Here is an 8,173-nt window from a genome sequence, read left to right as displayed (position 1 = left end):
AAGGAGGTCATTTTCTTCACCAAACCAAGCTTCACCGCTGCTGGTGCTTGAAATCAGCGCTGAGGGGGTCCAGCCGGGGACGTACGCGGACATGGAGGGGCCATCAGGCTGTCCCAGGGCACCGGGGAGCTGGGAGTGCCGTGAGGGGTGTGCGGGCTGGATGTGCAGATGTGGGGTCACCCGCGGGGGGAGGCCAGGCTTACACATAAGTGACATAAGTGACAAAGTGCAGAGAGGAATGCCGAGAGCCAGGCAGGGAGCCTTGCAAAACTGCATATTCAAGCAGAGGAAAGAGAAAACGATCTCCCCGGAGCGTAGGAAGTCACTGGGATGCAGGGGAGCCAAGATACTCGATGAGGCAACAAAGTGGGGGGTATTGAAAGACAAGCAGGGGCGGCCGACCCAGCGCCATAGGAGGCTGGCAGCCCATCAAGCTGGACTGAATGAGGAGGGGGATGCCTTCCGCCCCTCGCACAGCTCCTCTGAGCCGTCGGGGCTCGCTGCTCAGCTGAGGTCCTGTGTGGCCTCTCCTGGTCACCAGGCCCCTTCCGCCCTCCACTTGTTCATTCGGGGTGCAAGCTCTCACCATCTGGGGGCGCACACCCCCAGGGCCGCGGACTCCACTCAGCCAACAAATGAGAAAGCTGGTGAAGGCCCCTGTGCGGTTCCCGCCTCAGCCAGAGCCATGGGCTCCCTGATACTCACATGTGCTCCGTGGCGGCTGGAGGCATGAGCACGTGTGGGTGGGCGCAGGAGAACAGCTCCGGCTGCAGCCACTTTCCAGGGCCGCGCTGCCACATGGAGGGAGGACAGCTCGGAGGACTCGGCGACGACTGCAACTACCCTGGCTCCCACTGTCTGCAGGTGGGTAGCCTTATTTGCCTCACCCCGAATCCCACTAACACCAACTTCAGCCCAAACTGGTGTCACAGGCCTACCACGACGCAGGGGAGCCATGAGATGTGCCCCCGTGTAGACAATCTGCCCAACAATGGCTCTGCACTATGGCTAGAAAAACCCAACCTGCAAACCTATCCCTTTCAAGATCCTCTCATTCTCATCAAAAGTAGTATAAAAAAATTCAGTGGGGCTGCTGCCTTTTGTACCCATGTCTTTCTGTGCATAAGACTTACCACCAGAAGCAAAATTAAAATGCAGACTTCTGGGACCTGGGGCCAGAGGTGTGAGTTCAGCAAGTCTGGGAATGGGGCCTCCCAGAGAATGCTGCTGAGGGTAGCTTGAAAACAGCAATAGGGAGTCTAGAGCGATTAATAAAAGCATTTATAAACAACATTGATTGGTAAAGAGGAGGATGAGCTTCGGCTTGGAGCGCATTTGTGTCCAGTGGGTGAAGCACAATGTCAGGTCTCCACCATTCCGCACTGTGCGACCTTGGGAGAGAAAGTCACCCACAGCCGCATAGCTGGCAAGCCTGGAGCATCACATACTCGCTGGTGAGATCACAATGGTGCACATGATACACTGAGTGACCAGATATCCTGCTCACACATTGCTCAATGTTTTTCTAAGGAATAAATACATCTTCACAAAAACCACTCCCGCTCAGGAACCCTAGAACATTTGCCTACAAATTCCAAAGTGCGTCCCATCCTCCTAACAGACGAACACCTAACAAATGTACAGCCTTGTGCTGAGCATAGGTCTGGAAAAGGGAAGACCAAAGCCACCAGCCACGACAGCATGCAGAGAAATGGCAAGTGCCACAGGGAAGTGTGGATAACGGGTTTGGGGTGAGACTGACAGGGGAGCATTTGGAAGGCGTCCCAGGTGCTCATCCAGGGTCACGGTGCACATGCAAAGGAGTACAGTCTGCGCTTAAGAGTGAATGTAGGCCTCAGCCCACAGGAACTGAACCCTGTAGAGTCACCTCGTAACTAGAACTGGCCATTGAGAGAAATGGAGCCTTATTCAGTCATTATGTCTATACCACGGGGTAGAACCATGGCACCTGAAACTAAAAAGGAGTTGGTGCCAGTGCTCTGCCTGCAGCTTGCCGTGTCTGGATGAGTTAAGACTCTGGACGGCTCACAGCGTGTACGGGTGCCTCTGTGGGCTCCCCTGTGAGTCCCAGATGCCCACTTCCCCTAGTGAGGACGGTGCAGCAGGCACTGTGGTGGCTCCAGGTAAAGCTTGACTCACAGACTCTTCCCCTCCATTCCCAGCTTCCTCCCTCTTCCAAGCCTCCAAACCCAGGTTTCTAGGCATTCTCTGGGTGCAGCCTCCAAAGTACTGACTTAACATTTCAGCTAAACTTTTCTTTGTGTAAAATTCGCTGTCCCCCCCACTACAGGAGTGCTGAGGCATCAGAAGGGACTTCCAGGAGGGTGGCATCACGGTGAAGACAACAGGTGTGTGCCCGAAGGACTGGCCCTCCAGAGAATTTATTTGCTATCCATCATCCAAGTGGCAGAAAAGTAGGATAGGAAGTTTTCATTATCTAGACAGCTGGGTTTTCAAAGGCATGGAGACGTTTGAGGCTGTCTGACGAGAGCATCAGGTGAGCTGAAGCCACCAGAACAGGTGTGTGCGCACAAGGCAGGATATTCTCACCTTTTAAAAAGATGGACCTTGATTTTTTTTTGGTCCCCCTCATGGTTTCAGGTAAAACACATCATTTTGACCTGTTTACAATATACTCAGAATATAAGGGAGCAGAGACTGGGTTCTTTATAAGGCATTTTGGGGATATTAAAAAAATTGAGTGCTTCCTCCACCTGTCATCAGCCCACATTCCTGGCTCCCCAGGAAGCAGACTGAGGTGTGAGGAGGCTGATCAGGTGCCTGCTCCTGGGAACTTCCCCTGGGAACATAGGGAAGCAGGGCCAGCGGGATGCACCTGCAGCATGGGCCCCAGAGGGACAGGACAGGCTCCAGCGGGACCTGCCTCGGGCTTGAAAGTGGCTCTTGAAGATGGTCAAGGCCAGCGAGCCAGGCACTGGCAGCCTGTCTGAGCCAACCTCACAATCTAGCCCGGCACCTCCAGCCCCTGGCAGCCGCCATCCCAGCTGCAGGGTCAGGGGACATGTGGCCTGTCCAGGACAACCTCTAACCTCTGACGAAGCCACGCTGGCTACACCCCTTCTGCCACCAGCTGTGTTCTCACAGTCAACATGACCTTCCCACTGCAGCCTCTGAGCCCCCACGGTGGTTCTGGGGTCAGGTCACCGAGGCCTCCCTCGCTGCCTCCCATTTCTGGGTTTCACATCCCACAGGCTTCACAACGGAGGGCTCTGATTGGTTAGATTTCTTTGCGATTGTTTTCAGTCAAATTAATGGAGAATGAAAGTACAAAATTTTATCTTCTTCTTTTAATGTGATATTTTATGTACAGAATTATGTTATAATAAAAATTCTCTGTGCTCTATAAAACAACTGATTTAAAGCTTAGGAAGAACTATCTTGGTTTCTTGGCTAACACAGCTGCTACGGGGCAGTAAAACATTTATATGCATAAGAACACACACCCGAATTACTTGCTCTTGCAAAAATATTCTTTAATATCCATGTGTCATTTCTTTAGGAAAAGTGGGGACATGTCGTGCCTGTAAAGATGGTTTTTACCAAAAGTTCTTACTTGTCTCTGCCGGTTCTCAATTAGCCGCTCCCGCTCATCATTTCGGCTCTGTCGGCCTTCTTTTCCACCATCTGACTTAAATCCATGAACTCAGAGTGACATTTCCTGTGATTATTTCAGAGAATGTGGGCGGATGCCTGGTTCCAAATCACAAGGTATGCTGTGAGTGGACAACAGTCTTAAGTCCACTTAAATGGACTCTAGCTTGTCCTCTGCATTATTGAGTGGGAAGGGTACAAAGTAGTGCATGAGAAAAATGCCATGAACTCAAAAGAACGTAAAATGACAAAATAACACCAGATACATGAATATTTGCTGGATAAATCCTGGTTAAAAAAAAAAAAAAAAAAGACATTTCCAGCCGTCAAAGCGTGTCGATCCATGTGGGGCCGCCTGCAGGTTCTCTGTCCCCATGGTGGGATTGTGTGTGCAATGTAAAGGGAGATGAGGGGAGGGCAGGTGGCACAGGGACCCCGCCATCCTGATGCTCCACCAGGCTGGTGCAGATGAGATGCTGAAGGTGACGCATGCCGGTTTGGGGAGGAAATGGACATTGGTAGTTTCGGGTACCACTCCGTCCCCACGGCATTTATGAATCACAAAGGAAAATGCCCTCACCAGTCACCCCCCTCACCAAGTGATGTCTTTTGCAGGACTGGCTGACACTATATCCCTTTGGATAGGATGCCCTGGAAACAACGATAGCACCGCACTCACCTGGTACTCCGGCCAGAAACACGTGACTTCCGTTGAGCCGGGAGGAAACGTCACACAGACTCAGACCGAAGCACAAAATCCGACAAAGTAAGCAGCCAGTCCTCTTCAGACCTGTCAAGGCCGTGAAAGCCACAGGCCAAGGGAGCTCACAGGCCACAGACTGGCCCAGATCCTGTTGCAGACAGAGGAAGTCCTGGGAATGCAGGTAGGGTCTTGGTGCAGCCTGCAGGTGGACGGCCCCGTGCCTGGCCACGCACAGTGTGAGCACCAGGAGGAGCCGGGAGGGCACATGGAGACTCTGCAGTCTTTGCAACTTTTCTGTGAGTCTAAAAGTATTCCAGAATTTTTTTAAAGCAGCTGAAAGCTTCATGCCGCCACAGACTGACCTGCTAAGAGTCTCTTCAGGGCGACTGCAGGAAAGGCCTGCCACGGGCTTCATCCCAGAGGAACTGTGGGGTAACACAGAGCTGAAGGGAAGGAGCCTGCCAAGAAGAGCCCCGAGCCTCCGCCTCCTCAAGCGGTGACGAGATTGTCCCTGCAGCAGACTCTCTCTGGTGCCGCCACCAAACACCGCAGGCCGTCCCGCCTCAGGATGGCAGTCAGACACACCTGAGTCTCCACGAACGCATCCCAGCTCGGGTCCCTCCACGCGGGAGGCCAGGGCTCCATACGATGGTGGCAGCAAAGGTGAGACCAGAAGCCCCAATGCCCAGGGGGAGGTTACCTGCAGCCACAGAAGCCCGTCTTTCCACCGTGAAGAAGGTCGGAGCCATGCCCCTCAAGCTGCAGGAGGGGAGAGTCTGGAACTGACGATGTGAGAAACCCCGATGCAACAAGGGCTGGGGTAGGAGGCGGCTGAGAAACGTGCCACCTCCCAGGACCTTCACAAGCATGTTTCAAACAGGCCCTTAGCACCTGAGGCTGCCAGACTCTGGCCATGAGAGGCGGCAATGTCCTGGGCTCCCGGGGCCTCCACTGGGCACCTGCGGGCATCTGGTCCAGGCGCCTCCCACCGCTGGAGCCCATGGGCCTTGCTTCTTGGGCAGTGCTGCCAGGTCCGCTCCACAGCCACCCCGCAGCGATCGTGTTCCCAACACTGGGCAGATGACCCCCAGATCGACACTCAGAAGAGCCTCCGTCTACACAGAAGGTGGGTGCCTGCACTCACCCCCCCAGCAAAGCCGCTGCCTGCAGGCCCGCTAAGGGCCACGGGCCCCCATCACAAAGTCCAAGGCGCGTCTGTCGGGCACAGAGGAAGGAGACCAACGTCTCCACGTGGATTAAAACAAGGGGAAATGGTATTTCCAAATGTCTCAGTGTCCATGAGCTGAAAGGAAAGCCAAGGCCACAGGCCTCTTCCGCGCAGTTTATTGACAATTTTAAACAGACTCTGTTACTCCTCGTGCAGCTGACATCACATTCTGGCTAAAGGGAGAATCCTGAAATATTTATATGAGTATAATTGATGGTGGCAGTCCACTCACAACGCATTTTCATGTTGCTGTTAAACGGAAAGCCTCTCTCACTATTTTACAGGCAATAATTCCCATCCAGGCACGTGAGTCCCTGGCTTCTTCTGTGAATTCTGCTGGCCAGTTAGTATGTGATGCATGTTCCACTGGAAACTATATGTAGACATTAAAAAAATTTTATGTTTACACTGAGATTTTCTCTGCAGTGCATTAGTTATGTGAAGATAATACTAGATTTGTTGCTTAAATTCAAAAAATATTTTTCTTCCTCCCAAAAGATTTCCATAATCATGAATTAGCAAAGCATGGATATCACAGCTCCTCTGTGATATCCAATTCCATCATGAGTCCTTACGGATCATTTTTGCCGTGATCTTTGATTTGGTCTTGATGCCCAGCAGCTCCCTCAGCCCCTTTGAAACCCAGAGCTGGCACCTCCTTACGGGAGGCAGAGCCTGCTGATCCCCCCTCCCCCCCCGGGAGGTTGGTCTTCATGACATGGAGAGATGCACAGGGATATCCTGCTTCTGACGCCTGCACGCGGTCCCTAATTAGCGTTAATGAGAGTTACACATGCGTATCCAAAAACAGGCCCCGTAATGTTTAAGTTAATGTGGGGTAAATTATAGTACAGGAAATATCAATGCTTCTTAAAATGAGCTAAACTGGCTGTGAGATTCTGTTAGCTACAGAAGCATCACAAAGGCACAGAAGCTCGCAGGCCTTTGGAGACCCAACCAAACCCTTCTGGCCGCAGCAAGGTGAATTTATTGAACATCTACTGTGTGCAGCTGAGGGCAGGAGGGGTCCACACTGGCATCACTGCCCCCTGCCTGCAGAGGGAGAAGTGAGCTCACAGGATCCCACGGGGGCCTCATTCCTGGCTCCTCACCCTGCAGAGCCCCCCGGGAGACTGACCCCCCTCCACACCAGGGATCGGTCAGGGTCAGGATGTCAGGGTCGCTGCTAATGGTTAGAAATGCATCCCGCCTCAGCATGGGGGATCAAGAAGCTGCACCTCAGCCAACTCCAGCAAACCCAGTGCTCCACCAAGCCAGGATGCGCCCCAAGCCCTGGACCCTCTTTCTCGGCCCCCGGCCCCATGCACAGCCCTCCACTCGCTGCTCTGGACTCGTATATTCTCACTTCTACTTGAGCCCACGCCCGTCCCTCCACCACTGCTCGCCCCTCACTCTGGCTGCCACCCGCAGACTCAGCAGGGCCACCTTGGGAACCGCCTCCTCACCCACCCAACCCCTCCATCCAGGCCTCAGCCTCTAGGACCTGTAGAGTCATCACGGTGGACATTACACCTCCCACACGCTCACTCTCCTGCAGAGCCACGCCCTGTCTCCCACATGTGCTGTGTCCACGGGGCCTGGGGCAGCCCGGTCGGTGGCTCAGCCCCCCAAGGACAGGGAAGAGGAGAGGAGAGTACAGCTTGGCGCTACCGGCTTGCGTGTTTCCACAGCGTGACCTCGCCTGTCCCCACTGCACAAGCCCCTGGTCTCCACTGAGACTCAGGACCAGGCCCAGGTCTCCGTGCCGCGGTGATGACTCTTCCCCAAGGGAGCTTCCTGAGTGCCCAGCCCTATGCCACATCCTCAGCCGGCAGCTGCATCTTATCTACCACAGACTCAAGCCCCCGCCTGCTCGGTGGTGCTCTCATGTCTCACCTCGGCTCAGGGTCTATATGTTGCACTTGCCTGGGAATATATTTATTGTGTTTCCAATAGGTGCCAAATACCAGTTCTCTTGCCAAATAAACTGTTCGGGGGATCAACAGCCAAATCTCTGAGGTGGTCCCCGAAATGCCTCATGGGGACATCAGGTTTGTAACACGAACACAAGGCATCATCTTCTCATCGTGATGACTTTTTGATTTGTTTTCTTTTTTGGGGGTCAATCTCTCTAAAGCAGTTTGAGTTATAAAATCCAAGCTGAACAATGTACACTGAATGTGAAGTTATTTTCTCAGTACCACTTCTACAGGGTATCATCAGGAAGTGGCATAAACACTAGTAATGAAATCTCATGGCCTCCTGCTGGCATGTGACCACCCCCCGTCACAGCACAGGCCTTACAGGTTGTCCTCCTGAACGTGGCTCGAGCACCGGGCTGGTGGGCTCCCATATCAAATGCAGTCCATAGTTCCCATTGGGGGACATCAGATGGGGACGCTGGTGGCCACGGAGAGCAAGTGCAAGTGTGGAGTCCCACCCCCTTTAGGATCACAGGTGAGGGCAGCCCCACCGGCCCCCACACTGCTGAGGGGCCAGCACCTTCCCCTTCACCCAGGAGCCATGCCGCCCTGACGACACGTCCCTGCTCAGGCCCTCATCTCCCACATCACAGCTGTGATGCTGGACAGCCCAGGGGATGCACTGCG

The 8,173-nt window shown here is 53.7% G+C and overlaps 1 long non-coding RNA gene across 2 annotated transcripts; it reads left to right on the top strand.

Annotated features, from left to right (window-relative positions):
• Positions 1-419: 419 nt before the first annotated feature.
• On the top strand, positions 420-7,718 carry LOC111092029. Of its 2 annotated transcripts, none has more exons than XR_005352976.1 (4): positions 420-864; positions 2,312-2,369; positions 3,542-3,750; positions 4,249-7,718. It is a non-coding gene; the product is annotated as an uncharacterized LOC111092029 (long non-coding RNA). The 2 variants fall into 2 exon arrangements; XR_005352975.1 differs by having other exon boundaries at positions 2,312-2,518.
• Positions 7,719-8,173: the final 455 nt, after the last annotated feature.

Source organism: Canis lupus, chromosome 1, assembly GCF_011100685.1.
Source record: "Canis lupus familiaris isolate Mischka breed German Shepherd chromosome 1, alternate assembly UU_Cfam_GSD_1.0, whole genome shotgun sequence".
In the NCBI taxonomy this organism is placed as follows: domain Eukaryota; kingdom Metazoa; phylum Chordata; class Mammalia; order Carnivora; family Canidae; genus Canis; species Canis lupus.
The sequence above is the reverse complement of the archived record's forward strand: the minus strand, read 5'-3'. Positions and strand labels throughout refer to the sequence as shown.